This window comes from Hydra vulgaris, chromosome 12 (assembly GCF_038396675.1).
Source record: "Hydra vulgaris chromosome 12, alternate assembly HydraT2T_AEP".
NCBI lineage: Eukaryota > Metazoa > Cnidaria > Hydrozoa > Anthoathecata > Hydridae > Hydra > Hydra vulgaris.
The window spans coordinates 12462698-12481551 of record NC_088931.1 but is presented as its reverse complement, the minus strand read 5'-3'; the positions used below and the strand labels follow the sequence as shown (position 1 = coordinate 12481551).

Genomic DNA, 18854 nt, shown 5'->3' with positions numbered 1-18854 from the left:
ATTACAATAGCAAAAAACTTATAAAAAATTTATAAAAAAGTTTTTATAAATTTTCTTAATGATTTTAACATAACAAAACCAGATTGTCAAATTTGACTTTTAACATAACAAAATTAGATTGGAAAACTTGATTTCAAGATAATTTCAGTTTTTCGTTTTCTTTTAATCATATATTGAATTTACTGTTTCTTCAACAATTACTAATAAGGTATTAATTTGTTTAATTTAAAAATGTTTGATATATTGCATCTGTACACTCAATCTGTAGCTGGCATTGAACATAAAATTGAAGAAAATTTTCTACTTGTTTTTCATGGCCCAACATAATTAACACAATCTCGAGTTTTCTAGTCTAACAAACTTCTTGATAGATCTAATTTACCAGGGCTACAACCATATTTATTGTTGATTAGGCTAATAAAGTATAGGTATTTTTCAACTTTTGCTTTAGAAAGTTTTCAAATAATTTTGAATATTTTCTAAATGGCTCAGGCCTGGTGTAAAAAACATTCTAAAAAACATTCCAATATAACATAACTTTAAAAGTTTTCCAAAAAAACCAAGTAAATTAGATAGTCAAGCAGCTGTAACTTTATGTTTTCTGTAATCATGCTACTTTTTTGTATTTTGTTCTATGCTTATGTAATGAATACCATATCATTTTGGAGCCATGCGGTTACTAAGGTCAATATTTACAATACCAGTATTAAAAAGTTATCTATTAATGAAAAATAAGCTATGCCTTTTAAACCATCATATGTTCTTTGTACATCAGTATTTTCAGTCTTATTTCGAATGATATTAGTGACAATTTTGGTATTATTTTTAAAAGTGTTAGAAGTTTCTTCAAGTATTATTATAACTTGAATCTTCCGTGAGCTTATTAATATAGAAATCAATATTTTCAATTTTAGTATTATCCATGTGAAGTATAATTGGATCAAATAATGAGGTATTAAAACAAATATAATCTGATAAAACAAAGGCAGTTCTTTGTGAGCATTTATAACATAAATGTTGACAGATAAATGATTCACTTTCAAATTTCAATTTCATTTGTACAAAATAAACATATTACAACTAAACAGCCATTTCTTAAAAGTGTTATTTCAATTTTTAAACAATGATACATCTGTTTAAAAATAGTTTAGTTCTGGATATGCTGATATAGCAATTGTTATCTTTTTTATTTAGGACTCAGTTAATTTTAAAAAATGATTACACTTTGTAACTGTTCTGTGCAAGAAAGAGCCTAAATTTTTTATTTTATAGTTTTCATTGTTTTTAGTACTTTATCATTATTGTGTTTTAAATAACACAAAAGTGAAAGTAAGTAAACACAAAAGTGAAAGCAAACCCAGTACACAACCTACTAGAACTAACAGGACAACTTCAATGTTCTATTTTAGGAATAAATCAATCAAAAAGTAAAACAACTGATCTCAAATAGTCAATATATAATTTTATACTCATAGATTTAATGCATGTAACATTTAACCAGGTAACTATTTTCTTTTGCAACTTTGTAGCATTTTTTGTTTTTTTTGTCAGGAAGACGCAGTTCCCTTTCTTTTTATGGTCACAATATCTGTAAACGATATCTTCACTAATTTTCTTATCGTAAAACATCTTGTTTGATGACCATTCAGCTGTAATTTTCGGGATTTTAAGAGATACTTCATTAAAAATACATGCTTGTTATTTAATAACAATATTCAATAGCCTTTTAGGCTTCCTTTTTTTCTTTTAGCTTTAAAAAACGTAAATACATTTGCATTTTCTTTCGCAATTCCTCGAAAGTATCTTTGTAATCATTTAGGTTTTTAATCATGATGAATTAAGAGCTAATAGTAGCAGCGACAGTGTTGTTTAGTTGATTTTTTTTAATAAAAAAGTAACCATCTTTACTTTTTTCCCTACATCGAATTAATTTCGAGACCAGGCCTCTGAAATGAACTTGGCTAATAGGTTTATTTACTTTTTCAATAAATGCGTATTTTTCTGTCCAATCACCATGAAATGATCTGTTTTCATCTTCAATTTTTCTTTTCTTACTTTTATTGCGAAGTGCTTTATTGTCACCTTTTGCTATATCCATTATTCAAACAATATCTCTTCTGGCTATGGGGACGTCCATACAGTATGTTCGCTTTTTTTTCATCGATCTCCCTCCTCCCCTCCCCCCCCTCCTTTGCATTATGCAATACGCTTTTTTGAGTACCCTCCACCTCCCTAAAAGTACCCACGCTTTTAACAAATTTATCTAACATTTTATGAAATTTTTTTTAATTTAGAGTCTCCTTTCATATATAATCAACCCACTGCACAGTGGGCCAGAATGCACTTTTACTGGACAAAATTCATAACTAATTTAATATTATAGCTATATTCACTAAAATTGGTATGAGTACTAATATGATGTCTGCGCTTTTTATGAAGGTAATATTTTTTTATTTCGTTGCTATGGATACCTTTATTTTGCTTAGCAACAACCTACTTTTGTTATCTGCAGATATTTTATAAGTGCTATATTCACTAAATTTGGCATGAGTACCAATATGAGATCACACTTCTTACAAAAGTGATAATTTTTTAAATTTAGTTGTTATGGATACTTATATTGCTTAGTTACCGGATACTTTCCTTAGTTACAAAGTGGTAAATTGATATTTGAATATCTTATCGGATTTTTGACCCACCTATATTGAATAAAAATTGAGTATTTAGGTAAATAATGTTTTAGGAATAATAAAAGCAAAAAATAGTGCAAGAAAACGTTATCAATTTTAAATTACATCAAAAAATTATAAAACAATAATATCGTTTGAAGATTGTTTAAGTAATTGTAAAACATCTGAAGGAAATGCTTTATGATTTGTTTTGTGTGATGTTGATTTACGCAATGATGAAATAACAGGATCACTGGAAACTAGAAGTCTATTGATAAGATCAGTATTTGTTGCTTTTCTGGATGTTTTTCGGCTGAAATTTTCGCGATAAGATTTAAAGTCTTTATTTCTAGCCTCTTGAGCTTCCTCTGACATAAGTCTGATGGGTAATGTAAGGCTTTTAATTACGTCATGTCCATGTATCAATTCTTTGTGAACTGATTGAGCCATGTAATACCGTGGATAAAGGGACACATATAGTCTAAAAGTGTCAAAACAATAATCCTTGAACTTTAAGCAGTCTATTTCATATCCTGAAGAGAGCGTTACCAAGATAATATAAAATCTGAGTATAAGGTTTTAGTCAATACCCAGAATTTCAGCTGTTTGTTCATATGCTGCAAAAGCACGCCTTGAGGTATTGCCATCATTACTTGTTCCAGAACCACCACTTTTAGGGAAATCAACAACAAGTCCCATTTTGTTCATAAAATCAGTCTGAATCTTTTGTTTAGCTACAGATGCCTTTTCTCTGTGTTCTTTAGATCTTGCTAGCCACTTTCTTGTTTCTTTTTTATATGCAATGTGCAATAACATCTCAAAAAATCGAATCCATGCATGAAGACTGGAAAGACCATATTTGAACTCTCTGTTAGTATAATCTATATTAAGGATATCAAGACTATTCATATTTTTTGGAGAGACACCACACACTGAACAGCATTGGTATGAGTTATTTTTTTCAGATAATATTGTTTGAACCTTCCCATCAATCATTGTAAGTTCAATAATACAATTCACTTCAATAGAAGATCCGCAAACCTCTAATAAAATCATACCCAAGCTTTCTATCTCACTTTTAATGTACTGATCTTTTTCAATCACAGATTCCTTGGATTCCATTTTGTATGCAAATCTTATGGGTCTACAATAGGCTGTGGAGGACAACTTTTGATTTCTCCAAACAGGCACCTTTTCGTTGCTGTTGTTAAATCCAGTCAAATCCAATGGGACAAGACAAGTAATAAATAATGATTCTTCACGCTTTAAATCTCTGTTAATGTCGGGTTCTGATAAAACTTGTTTATAAATGCTTTGGCCAGTAGCACCATCAAAACCAGCCTTACACGTTAGTGTCATTGTTTTTATTGCTTTGTCGTTCAATATCAAGTGCCTTAGCACAGGTTCCTGAACTGCACAGATTCTTTGCAAAGTATGAGTCATTAAATCTTTTAAAGGAACTGAAGCTGAATAGTCCTCCACTGTTATGTTTGCAGGATAACATTTCAATTTTGCATCTCTGACATCATTGTAAGCGGGGTAGATGTTATATTCTTTCTCCAAGGCTACGCTTCTAATCAATTGATAGGAAGCTTTTGTCAGACTTGCATCAATTATTAAAGCCAGTGCTTCGTCTGCTGAATATTTAGTTGCTTTATCTGTATTTGATATATTTAAAACATTCTTGGCAGCAATAACAACAGATTCATCTCTAAATTTTTTATTAGCAGCAAAAAATAATTCATTGGATGAATGAGATTCAATTAAACAAGATACACGCCGTTTTTTAGTTTTATTAGAACTATTATCAAATGCAACTGGTTTTCGACCACGTCTACTTGCAGTTGGTTCATTGTCTTTTTTTCTGACAATTAAATATTCATTAAGCCAGTTCACAAACTTCTTTTCAAAATTTTTCACAGTATAGTTTGCAGATTTCCACTTTTTTTTATACAAGTAAACAAATCGTTGAACAGCATGTCTAAAATCAACGTCTTTAAAATCAGCAAATTTTGGCTGAATAAATTTTAATATATCTTAAGTAATATTTTGTTTTGAAATACTAAGATTGTTTTTTTGGAGAAAATTATGAATGTCTAAGTTTAACAAAACCATATCTAAATAATTATTGTAACAAGTATTTTGTATTTAAAAGTAAAATGTTATAATATATATGCCGCCTGGACTACTTGTTACTAATACTTGTTAGTAATTAAGTTACTACAAGTGTTAGTAATTAAAATTAAAAGTAATTAAATTACTGTCGGTGTTAGTAATTAAATTACTAACAACTACCGAAAATATGTTGTTGCTATGTTATGCAAAGTAAGGTATCCATAGTAACCAAAAAAAGTTAACCTCATAAGAATTCTGAATCTTATTCTAATACATACCCCCAATATTGTGTATTTAGCGCAAGTAAAATACTGTTAAAACAACGTTAATGTAAAAATGAGTTGTTGCTATGCAAAATTTAGTACCATAGCAACCAAGTTAAAACATACATAAAATCTGAACGGGGATTTAAGGGGACGAGCAATCAATTAAAACTCGATTGAAGCATCATATAGCTCAAATAATTATAAGACAACACATGGCAAATTGTGGTAATTATTAGTTATTGTGCGGCAAAAAATAAGTTTCTTAAGAATTTTTTTTTTTTAATCTGTGATTTTCAAAGTATAACTGAGATAACATGCTATGACAAATTTATTTCACACATTGGTTTTTCTTATCTCTAAATACTCTAGAATAACATGTACTAATTTTTTGTTTCAAAAACGTAGATGTAATTGAAATATAACACAACGTTGATGTCACCGTTAATTACTTATTTATAATTTTTATTTTTTTATTTTATCTCAATATTCAAATGCTTAGAGTCCTGGTGACTAAGGGATTTAATATAAATAAATTATCAATAGATTTCTCCTAATATATGTAGATACTAAAATTAAATAGGTTTTCAAGATTAGACAACTAAAATTTTTCCCATTTTGTCCACCTACTGGCCCACTGTGCACTGCCCTATCATCTCATATACGCCATCTGCAGACCCCCTCTTCCCATCCGAGCCTACGTACTTTATGAAGGATCCCTATGTATTATCAAGTTTTTATTATCAGTAAATCAATAAAACTTTTTGCCAACCATAAGCAATTTTTCAAAAATAAAAAGTATTCAAAAGATACCATGCTGTCAAAATATATATGGAAATTAAAAGAAAAAAATATTGATGATTTTATACTGAATTGGTCCGCCCTTAAAACAGCGCCTGTATCTAACAATATTTCCATAAAATGCATACTATGCTTACAAGAAAAATTTGAAATAATTACACATGCAAATCAAAAATGCTTAATAAACAAAAAATCGGAATCAATTTCTAAATATAGGCACGAAAATAAGTTTCTCCTAAAAAACTATAAATATAAATGAGTTCAAATAATATTTACATTAAATACCCTTTTTTAAAAGAACATTTAAAAAAAAAGCATAAGTAATCATTTCTAAAGAATTCTTTTTATAATAGTGTCAGCAAATTCCGCAAATGTGTGAAAATTTACAGTAGTTAAGACATTTGCGACTTCCTGTAATTTAATTTTTGTATAAATTGAAGTTTTATTAATTTGATCATTCATTTCTGATAAATCTTTGTTGATGAAACACAGTGTAAATAATTTCTACTAATATATAATTGTTCTGTTCTTTTAAGAACATTGAGCACTCTACTGTGTAGAATACATTTTAAAGTTGGTTGAGTATATATTAGGCTCCTTATTAACATTTGTTGAGCACTCTTAGTTGTATTTTAACATTCCGTGTAAATATGGAAACTAATAATTTCACTTACTCGTTGAAAAATATACCTATACTAGATGAAAAAAGTTATACTATTTGTTTGATTGAAAAAGTTGAGCATTATATTAAAAGAATTCGTTGGAAAGCCCATTTTTTCTCAAAACCAAATACAAACACAGGTGATGTATTTAATAATAACCAAGATTTAGTTTTGAGTGTAGTTTTGTCCATTAAAAGTGAAAATAAGATGATTTTTGGAAAATTATGAAGTTTGACCCCTCCGCCTTTCTTTTAAAGTTTTTCCCCCCTCTGCCGCCCACTTTTTCAAAATTTTTTGCTTTTAAACTGTGATTTTAGGCAAAATCTATAAATATATTATCGCAATTAAATATTTTTGGTATCAATATTGATCACTATTATAATTCTAAACTATGTATCATAGCTAACTACTTTAAGAAAAAAAATAATCGAAGAACCTGTATAAAAGACCAAACAAGCAGAAGTAAAAATTTTTTTTTTTTTTTTTTTGTTCTTTTTATTTATTCAAAATAAGTTTTACAATATAAGAATGAATAAAATACGTATAGTCAGAATTACAATTTTGTTAACGTTAGAACAAGAACGCGGATACTCGCAGAAGATCATAAGATCTTGTCATCGAGAACCGCCTAAACAGATTTTAAATAATAAATAATCCTTTAATAATTCATAGACAAATATTCACACATAAATACAAATATAATTATTTATACATATTTAAACATACAAACATGTAAATAAATATACTTACACATCAATATATATATACACATACAAATAATACGCACAAATACACATACATATATACGTATATATATATATATATATATATATATATATATATATATATATATATATATATATATATATATATATATAAGTTAAGATAAAAGATTTCGTATATATAAATTACGATAAAATATTTCCTGAGAGTATTAATAAAAAACAAAACAAACTTAAAAATATATCAGAATGTTTTCAACTGAGAAAAGAATTTCTTTCAATTTTCTCTTAAATAAGAAAAAGTTCCATTCATGAGAGAAATCAAAAAGTTTTAACACTATTGTGTTCCATAAAAATGCTCCTCTAAATGAAATACAAAATTTACCAAAGTTAGTTTTGAAAACTGGTTGAAGAATAAAATTTTCATTACGCAAATTGTATTTATTTTTAATTTTTAAAGAATATAAATTGTGAAAAGAAATTGGAGATGTGCGAGACTTACATTTAAACATAAAACACAATACATTAAAAATATTAAGTTGATATATATTAAGAATATTCATTTCGTTTAAAAGAGGCTTAGCATGATAAAATCGATGTTTAAAATTATTAAGTCGTGCAACATGTTTCTGTTGGCGATAAAGTGGTTCTAATTTAGTTTTACTTACACTACCCCAAGCCGCATTAGCATAGTTTAGATGGCAATGAACAAAAGAGTGGTAAAGCTGAATTAAAGTATGTTTATTTAGCATGCTTCTTATTTTAAATAGTATTCCTATACTTTTGGAAATTTTAGAGGATAAGTTTTCAATGTGTTTTTTCCATGTCAGATTTTCATCAATAAAAACCCCTAAAAAATTTGTAGCCGTTACTCTTTTAATTTGAATGTCATCTATAAAAAGAGCAGGCAATTCACTTGGTAGAAGATGTTTTTTGTAGTATGGATGAAAAAGAGACCATTTTGTTTTTTCAATGTTAAGAGAAAGCTTATTTAATTTAAACCATTCTGAAATTTTAATTAATTCTATGTTCATACTTTGAAATAGGGTAATTATGTTACTATGAGATAGAAAAAAATTCGTGTCGTCAGCAAACATAATTGTCATTAAATTAGATGCTTCATAAAGATCGTTTATGTAAATGAGAAATAGGAGAGGTCCTAGGACAGACCCTTGAGGAACTCCGCATGTTACATCTAACAAGTTTGATTTCGATGATACGTCATAGGGAACAAATTGCTTTCTATTACTTAAATAACTTTTTAAAAGCTTCAAAACATTGCCAGAGATTCCATAATATTTAAGTTTTTTAAAAAGAATTTTATGATCTATCGTATCAAAGGCTTTAGACAAGTCAATAAAAATGCCTAAAGTAAATTTGGAACTTTCAAATGATTCAGTAATATATTGTGTTATTTGGAGTATAGCGTGTTCAGTGGAGTTATTTTTTTTAAACCCATATTGATTTTTGTATAGGATATTATTTTGAGAAAGATGATTAAAAATTTTATTATAAAAAATTCTCTCTATAATCTTTGAGAAAACAGAGAGAACAGATATTGGACGGTAATTACTAACATTAAGTAAGTCTCCACCTTTAAATATTGGTGAAACTCTAGCTATTTTTAATTCATCAGGAAAAATTCCTTGTTGAATTGAACATTTAAATATTTTAAAAAGGATATTTTTTATGATATCATATGAATCAATGACAATGTTTCCATTGATATCATCAGGACCGACTGCTCTATTTAACTTTAGCATTTTAAAAGCTCTATCAAATTCATCAAAAGACAATTCAAAAGAATTTAGATAAGATATTAAAGGAAAACTACATCTGTTTATTGTTTTGTTTATGTTTGAAATTTTTTTTGCTAAATTTGGTCCAACTGAAGTAAAGAATTCATTCATTTTATTAGCTACCACTCCTGGATCATCAAATATTTTATTATCAATTTTAATAGCTTTAGGTAAAGAGCTAGCTTTCAATTTCTTACTGCCTGTAATTTCTCATAAAACTTGCCATGTTTGCTTTGAATTATATTTTTCTAGTAAATTTATGTAGTATCTTTTTTTCAAATTTTTTCTTTGCATTTCAAATTTTTTAGCGTAATTCTTATAAATTATTTTACTTTCTAATGCTCTCGTTTTTAAATATTTTATATACAACTTTTGCTTAACTTTAGAACTTTTTCTGAGATCTTTTGTAATCCATGGTGACGTGAAATATTTTTTTTTTTAGTATTTTATGTTTAGGAAAATTAATATCATAAATTTCAAAAAATGTTTTTAAAAACGAATTATAAGCTAAATTAGCATCATTAGAATCTATATGTTTCCAATGAAGTAAAGATAATTGTTCCTTAAAAGCAGAGCAATTCGCTTCCGTAAAAAAACGTTTGATGAAAGGTTTATTATGGTGTAGAATTTTTTTGATGTTTGTGTTTATGGAGAAAAAAAATGGGAAAGTGATCAGAGACGTCACTTTTAATAATACCTTTTTTTAAAGATAAGTTAAAAACGTCAGTTGTAATTATATTATCTAATATAGAGGCTGATGTTGATGATATTCTGGTAGGCTTATTTATTAACGGTATCGCTCCAATTTCGAAAATGTCATTGTAAAACTTTTTAATGTTAGTATTAGTGTGGTATTCAAAACAGTTTAAATTAAAATCACCAATTATGTAGTTTAATTTCTTTTCATGTGAACTTTTTTTAACTATATCATTATGTAAAAAGGCATTAAAATCCTCAATTACGCCATTTGGTGGGCGATAACAACAACTTAAAATTATATTTTTGGCATTTTTAGTTAAAATTTCAATACTTAAAACCTCTTTATCGCCATCAGAAATGCTTAAGTCTGGCCTGTTAATAAACCGCAAGTATTCATTCACGTAAAAAAGAATACCACCACCTTGCTTTTTATTTTTACGCGCTAAAGAAATTAAATTAAAACCTGGAAGGTGGAGATTTGAGTTTTTAACATCATCAGAACTGCACCATGTCTCTGTAATGCATATTATGTTAAAAATATTAGAAGTTTCTTCTATATTACTATGAAAAGTATCAAAGTTTTTTTTTAAACTTCTTATATTAAAATGAATAACATTAAGAAAATCCCTATTAAGATAATCTTTCAATTCATTGTTATAAAAATAAGAGCGGTTTTGCAGAGCACTTGCTTCACTAAAATAATTTATGTCAGGATCGGATTCATTATCAAGTAAAAAATCATTAATTTGAAAAATGTTAAATGAAATTGACTCAAAATTTAGTTGGTTTGAATCCATTTCAGAATTTAAATAATTTTAATAACTATGAATTGAAAAAACAAAATTTACTTAAAATCGCGTGTGAATAATTTGTTATAAGTAACCTTAGCATACTTTCCTTTACTTCGTAGCTCCTTTGCTTCCGCGAATAACTTTCTTCTTATTTCCATAGTACGTTCGCTAAAATCTTCAAAAAGTTGATTTCCTTCTGGAAAAAACAAGTGCAACTCGACAAAATGTAGACCAAGCTGAATTTCGCTATCAATATTTTGTGGCGAATCCTTTGTTGTCGATCACAGCCTTGCATCTTTGAGGCATAGATTCGATCAGGTGATCAATGAAACTTTGTGGAATCGCTGCCCAGGCCTTTTGGATTTGTTCAAACAGTTGATCGTTATTACGAACACCTTCACGATTAATTCTGCGGTTGACGATCTCCCACAGGTTCTCGATAGGGTTGAGATCCGGAGATTGAGGCGGCCAATCCATCACCGATAGGTGGTTGTCTTGAAACTACTGCTTGACTACTTTTGCAGTGTGTTTCGGATCGTTGTCTTGCTGAAAAACCCATTTTGTTGGCATATTCCATTCAGCATGAGGTAACATAACATCTTTCAGGATATTTTTATACATGAAACGGTCCATTATTCCATCGTTTCGATGTATTGGACCTAGACCGTTAGCAGAAAAACACCCCCAGATCATTACATTGCCTCCACCGTGCTTCACGGTCTTATGGCAGTAACGTGAATCGAGGCGTTTTCCGGCCGGTTGACGTGACACGGCAAATGCCATTGCAAATGCCATCGCTATGAGATGTAGCAAACAGGAGTCTTTTCTTCTGTTTTTTTAGTGAAATCAGCGGTTTCTTTGCAGGGCGTCGAGAAAACAATCCGGCTTCAACAGCACGTCGTCTAATTGTTCGGTCCGATACAGGCAGCTCTAATTGCTTTTGTATCTCGACTGATGATATCCAGGGATCCTTCTTGACGGATCTGAAGATCATAGAATCCTCTCTAGAAGTGGTGGAACGCGGTCTTCCACCTTTGTTATATGTTGCCAACTTCCCCGTAGAACGATATTTGGAACATAGTCTTGATACGATCCATTTTTTCACGCGATATTTATCACAAATACTTTTTTGTGACATTCCATTTACGTAATCGCCAATAATTTTCTTTCTTAGTTTCAATCCAAGACTGTCGGGAGCCATTTTTGCACTTGAAGTCATAAAAATAATAAAAATATATAATCACGCTTCTCAAGGCTTACCGTGTTACATTTACCTTGTGATGATACAATAATGCTCTGTGGAACACAACGTCTTGGTTGGATGTGGACTGTATTGATGTAATGAAACACTTGTTGTATTTCACTTCTTGTATTGATGTTCTTCGATAAAACACTTTGAAAAAACTCACTTCGATAAACTGTCTTGATAATACTGACTGATTGACTTCCATATACTGACTGAATTACATGTTGATTTACACGTCTCTTATATAGTAAAATGAACCTGTGTGAACCTGTTCTAATAGATTCTAGATGCTTCTTTTCGATGCTTCTGGAAGCTTCTGGATGCGTCTGGATGCTTCTGACTGTTTCTGGATACTTCTGGATACTTCCTTTAATTATTAAAAAACTTCCGTGACGTTGACACGGACCAGACTTAAGAAAATTAAACAAACCAAAAAAGTTGCACTTGTTTTGTCCGCTGCAAAATGGCAATTGTCAACGAAATTCTGCCTGTGTGCTGTCACCTGTCAGCAGATTGCTCATGTCATGGCATGCTATGACTCCAGACTCCTGAACTGTTTGCTGTGGTAGTATAGTTCGTTTCAATTTTTAAGACATGTAAAATTAGGAACACTTTTTAGCATTGTTCGACGTTGGTTGCATATGTTTTGTCCAATACTGTATATATATATATATATATATATATATATATATATATATATATATATATATATATATATATATATATATATATATATATATATATATATATATATATATATATATATATATATATATATATATATATATATATATATATATATATATATATATATATATATATATATATATATATATATATGTATGTATACATATACACTTTGATTCCGGCGATTAGCAAATATCGGATCACGTATACTTGACGTCAGATGCCGTTGCAATGCTAAACTTGTATTTTTTTAAACGGTTTTTATTTTCTATTTGAATAATATAACTGATGATTTCCAAATGGCATGAAACTTTAAATTTCATTATAAAGTTTTATTTTTTCATTTAAATTATTTTTATATAATTTGATCTAATTAAAAAAAAAAGATATTGATCATTCTTAAACAGACGAGAGTTGTATTTCCAGTAGTATACAACATTTATAAATAATTTTTATTGCTTCTCATGTTCATGGATATGTGGCCTCTATATGGCAATTAGCCGGGGGAGGTCAAACCACAATATCCAATTTAATATCCATAGATTATTTATCAGTAATAATAACAACTTAATATATATAAAACATATTATACTCAAAAGAGATACTTGCTTAATTGATTTTTAGCCAAAAAATGTTTATGTAAAGTTTTTGTAAAAGACAACTTTTTTCTTTGTAAACAAATTTTTATTAAATTAAAAGGCAGGCTTTTGAAAATGTTAAAACTCACTGTGTAACCAGCATAGAGTGATAAAGACATTGACTGCAAAAATATAGTAAATGCAAACACGTTTTTACTCCTGAAACAATGCCTTGGAAGAAAGTTATTAAACAAAAGTTTGAAAGTAACCATTTTAAAACATTAAACCACGCTTAACTTTTAGAAGTTATACATGGTTTCTCACTTCATTTCAACATTGTATAACTATATATCGACACTTTTGTATTCAATTTCGACACTATTGCATCACATTTCGACAATTTAAAAACACCATATTTTGAATAAAAATTTTCATATTTATGATGAAATTTTTTGTTAAATAATAATGGGTTATATTTATTCGGAACAATAAAACAATTAATGTGGCTATTTTTTTAATTCTACGATATTTAAAGTGAATACTGAAATCATGAATGCGGTTTCAAAAGTATTTTTTTGAATATATGTTAAAATATATATGTAAAATAAATTATGTGGATTTTGATTATTTCAAGTTACCATAATATAATTGTTTGTAATTGCCATATTCGTTACTTTTATTGGCCGAATTAATTATTTTTAATTGCCAAAAAAAAATTTACGCTTTGGAAAATATTCTAGCAATAATAAATTGGCTGCTGTTGTTCAAGATGAAATAGTACATGCTAGACATTCTTTGATGTTTTTACCTCCATATTCTTCCTTTTTAAATCCTATTAAAAATACGTTTTCTGAATGGAAATAGTTTATCAGAAGATGTTCGCCTGGAACTGAAAAGGAATTACTTGAAAAAATCAAAACGGTGCATTGAATATTACTAGCACAAACTGTTATAATTTTTTTGGGAACGTGGTATATAATTCCTTGATCAAGAAAAAAACCAATTATTAAAGAATATACTTACTTTTGTATTTTTTATTTTTATTAAGCGAGCATTTGCAATTTCAATAATTTTATATTAGATAATTTTTTTGTTTAAATTTTAGTTCGTATACAAACTAAAAAATTATATTATCTAAATGAATTTAGAAAGAATGTAACTGTTTTATTTGTATATTAATTAAAGTATTATTAGTGCTGTCAAAATTGAATGCAAAATGGTCGAAATCAAATGCAACGGTGTCGAAATTGAATGAAAGATTGTCGAAATGTACTGAAACAATGTCAAAGTTGAACGACAAGCTGTCGAAACGAAGTCGAAAACCCTGTAACTTAATGATTAGGACCATATATACCGCTTCGCATCTGTTTTTTTATACTTAACAAAATCTGTTAACTAACCGGTTTTTAATAAACCCTCTACAATTGAATTGATTTTATACCATGTTACTACAGAGGTAGCCAGAATATTTTTTCACTTATAGAAAGTCAATTTACATTACAAGAACCTAAACTAACACCCCTCCACCTATTATGCAATTAAACTGCAAGGCTTTTGTTTTTTTAACATTAATTATAGCAACTATATTCCTACCAGCATTATCACTTTTTTTGTAGATCTGTTTCACACTTGGAACATCTTAAGTAAAATGGCCATATTCATGGTCAGCCACACATAAAGTATTTCTTGCATCCTGATCACTTTTTTGTACTATTGTGTGATATAATCTTATATACTCCTCAGCATCATTTTTACAAAAAAGCAGTCGATACGCATTGACATTAATAATGTAATAAACTTACCAAAATAGACTTTCTGTTCAGAGACTTTTTGTCTCTGAACTCAACAGAAAGTATTTTTTGAGACCAATCACTTAACCAAAAGCCGGCCTCTTTGTTAATTTGGCTTATAGCATACTCTTTGGCTTTGTTTTGTTGTACGAACATGCTGTATATAGATTCAATACATTTGCGAGTATCATTTTTAAGTTCTTTCCCTTCATTTTCGGGTAGATTCTGGATTAGATTTTCAATCATCTTCAGGCATTCTGCAAGTAACGTGCAGTCATGACATTTTTTCAAATGGGAAGAACAAGTGTTTGTTTTAACTTTTTTATCTTTAGAATTAAACAAGGCACAGCTGATAAAGTGTGAAGGTATACTTGACTTTTTTATGCAATGCAAACCATACGTAGTCTTTAAATGTTGCTTTGCTGTTTCTAAACGTCTTTCTATACCTTTTATTGTGTTTGCATCTGTGGAAGCTTTAGCAACACATTTCATTAGAGAAATAAACCCATTTATGCCTTCCCATGTCGTATCATCAAAGCCTGCTAGTGAATGTTGGCTTGGTTTGATTGATTTAAGATATTTCCAGATTTATGATTTACAATAGTTTTGATGCGAGTTTATGGTTTGCTCCTTTGCCATTATTAGATCAGCTTTAGGTAGTACCAAGAGCGGATCCAGACCATCTAGTAAGGAGAAGGAATCGGCAGTTTTTAAATATACTTGATTCTGTGGATCCAGACCATTTAGGAAAGAAATTGATGGTGGCGATGGTGGTGGTGGAGGGAGGGGGGGATTCTAGTAAATGGTTGGGAACTATATTAAGGTATTTTAATTTTATTTGATTATTAGTCTTTCACTGTCTTAAACTATGTAACTATAAAACTACGTTATATTGATATATGTATATTTTTTATACATGTTTATTTTACAACTACAAAGTATTTACGAGTAACCAATCACAGATTGTCGGTAAAGATATACAAATAAAAATATCATAAATATAAAGTTTGAAATATATAGTAAATAAAAGTAAAAAAAAATATAGTTGCATACAACTCCGAGGCATGATTAAAATAAGTACCAATTACAACAATATAATAACGTGTACGTAAAAATAATCCGAGAAATATGTCTCCATATTCATCCAACTAAAATAAAAGATACAATAAATAAAAATAAATCTGCTGATTTTTCGGAGGAGTGTTTAGATGTTTCACTCTAAGTTTATTTACCACATTTCAAAATAATGGTAGTGTATAAAGATGATAAAAACGAAATTTGTGTAAGACTGACAAAAATAACTACTTGTTTGTAGTTATATTCCATCGGTTTGATTTTTTTTTTGCTTCACACAAACTTATTAAATATTTTTATCGCGGTCTCCCTAATTTACTTTTCAAACACCATTTTCAAACAATTGCTCAGTTAAATATAAAATTGAAAAATATGTTTTTTTTTTTAAATATCAAAGAAAAGAGGAGGGAGGGGGCTATCACCCCATTGCCCCTCCCCTTCTCTCTCCTTATGGATCCGCCCTTTAGTAGTACCTACAGAATGAAAATAAATATTTAAAATAAGATAATATTTAGAACAATTTATTGATAGTTTTAAGAATTTTTCTTGAAAACAAGTCCATATTCATTTTTAACGAGTTAACTTTGCTTTGTTTAAATGTAAGTGTTCTTGTTTCCTTTCTTTGCTTCCCGGCCAAATCAGTTGTGTACCTAAAACAAAAAGTTAACTGTTTTTTGGAGAATAAAAAAATAATTAATCAAATGTTAAATTAAATAATCTTACTTGTTACATTATTAGTAGAGAAAGTTTACTAATAATGCAAACACGAAAAAAAGAACTTCAAGCGTCGATTTAAACCTTGGATTACAAAGGGAATCTTAAAATTGATTCAAATACGCAATCTTTTTAAAAAAAAATGTTTAGATCAAAAGATATTAGGGACATAAACACATTTAAAATTACTTTCAAGCAATATAAATACATGATAATTACCTTAATTAAGCTTAGTAAAAAAATCCATTTTAAAAAGTTCTTTACAGAAAATGTAAAAAATCTTTGCGAAATTTGAACAGGAATTAATAATTTAATAAATGTCAAAAACTCCAATGACTCATCTCCCAACTGTTTACAAAATAATGAAACATATATAACTGATCCAAATCTTATCTCTGAAAAGTTTAACACCTTTTTTTTACAAACGTCGCACAAAAACTTAAATCCAATATTCTTTCGTCTTACATAAACTATACAAAATATCTTAAATATCCAAACTTATATAGTCTACTCCTATCTTCAACAAATGTTCCTGAAGTTTCATCTCTTATATCTAATTTGAAACCGAGAAAATCAATAGGCCCAAATAGCATTTCCACAAACATTCTTATCGATTATAACTATGAATTTTCAAAAATTCTTTCTAAACTATTTAATATATCATCCATTAATGGAACTTTTCTGAATGTTTTAAAATTATTTTGTGTTATTCCAATATTTAAAAACGGCTCTAAACTTTTATGCACTAACTACAGACCTATTTCTCTTTTATCTAACATTTGTAAGCTTCTTGAAAAACTAATGCATTCTAGAGTGCACTCGTTTCTTAACTCTTTTAACTGTTTAAATGAATTTCAATTTGATTTTCGTTCAAAACATTCTACCTGCCATGCATTGATAAATATAACTGAAAAAATTAGAAAAGCTCTCGACACTGTCATTTTGTTGGTTGTATTTTTTATAGATTTACAAAAAGCTTTTGATACTGTTGATCATAACATTTTGATTTCTAAATTAGAACACTATGGTATTCGTGGTGTTGTAAGTGACTGGTTTTGATCTTATCTTGCAGATCGGAAAGTATTAATGGTTATAGCTCTACTAATGAATATGTTGGGTGGAGAGTACATACAATCATTGCAAAAGTATTGTAACAAAAAAAAAAGTGCCAAAAAAGGATTGCATATAACCATAGATTAAAACGCAAAAAAAAATACTGCTTTTTGCGTTTGCGTTCCAAAATAAAAACTCACACGCAAACTCAAAGGCATATGACGCAATTTATTGCGTTTACTTACGTAAATTCCGTTTACTTAAATGTAAACGCAATTTACGCAAATAACCGCGTTTACGCACGCATTTAATACGCAACTTATGCATATAAAATGCGTTTATAAACGTAACTCAAACGTTACTTACGCTTATAAATGCGTTTGCGAACTAGAAACAAACGCGACTTACTTAATCTATTTTAAAAAATGTATCTTTTCAAGAAAACGCGAATCATTAAGTAGTTACTTTTTATTTTTTAATTCAAAGATATATAATTTTTTATTTGAACCGTTGTGTGATTATTAAAAATATTGTTACTATTGAAATTATAACATTATATATCCAATTTATTTTTGTGTTTTTCAAGTTCAAAAAATATATTATCTTTATATTATAACTTTACATTTCACTATCTGAGTCATCGTCGTTCGAAAAATCATTTAAACTTTGAAGAAGTTTTAAGTTTACTTTTAACAATGAGCGACTAATAATCAGATCAGCATTCGTGTTACCTCACCTCTTCTCACATACAAAACCAGAAGTACTTAAACATTTCTTATAAAAGCTGCTGATGATAGAATATTTAGCAAGATAACTTTAACAAATAGCTTTCCTAGCTTTGGAACTTTCGAACCAAAAATCATAAGAAGAACACACAGATATTGCAAGTCCTTTCACTTCTATTTGCTTAAAAAAGTAAAGTTTTTCTATTTCGATTTCAAGTAAATAAAATTGCAAACTAGGCTGCCGAGCTTCTGGATAATAGATTATCTTCATATGCACTACCGTCACCTTTTGTCTCTTCAACTCTTTCTTCTTGAGACTTTCCAAATAATTTCTTAAACAGTCTGACAAATGAGCTCCCTTCATCGCATGTAATAGCTTTTAAATAAATATAACATAAGTCATCAATAAATCCATTGTGTTTACAGTAATTAAAGCTGTAAAATTAAAAAAAAAATTGTCATTTAT

General features: G+C 28.7%; 1 protein-coding gene and 1 long non-coding RNA gene across 4 annotated transcripts in view; one reads left to right on the top strand and one right to left on the bottom strand.

Annotated features, from left to right (window-relative positions):
- Positions 1 to 18854, bottom strand: part of LOC100209044 (cysteine and glycine-rich protein 2) — an 87782-nt gene that overhangs the window by 58196 nt on the left and 10732 nt on the right. The gene's annotated exons all lie outside the window — the stretch shown is intronic.
- LOC136088465 (uncharacterized) overlaps positions 6328 to 18854 on the top strand; it is a 31112-nt gene continuing 18585 nt past the window's right edge. For both annotated transcript variants that reach the window (XR_010642188.1, XR_010642186.1), the window contains exons 1-2: positions 6328 to 6649; positions 6913 to 6972. This is a non-coding gene — a long non-coding RNA (uncharacterized LOC136088465). The remainder of the gene's footprint in view (positions 6650 to 6912; positions 6973 to 18854) is intronic.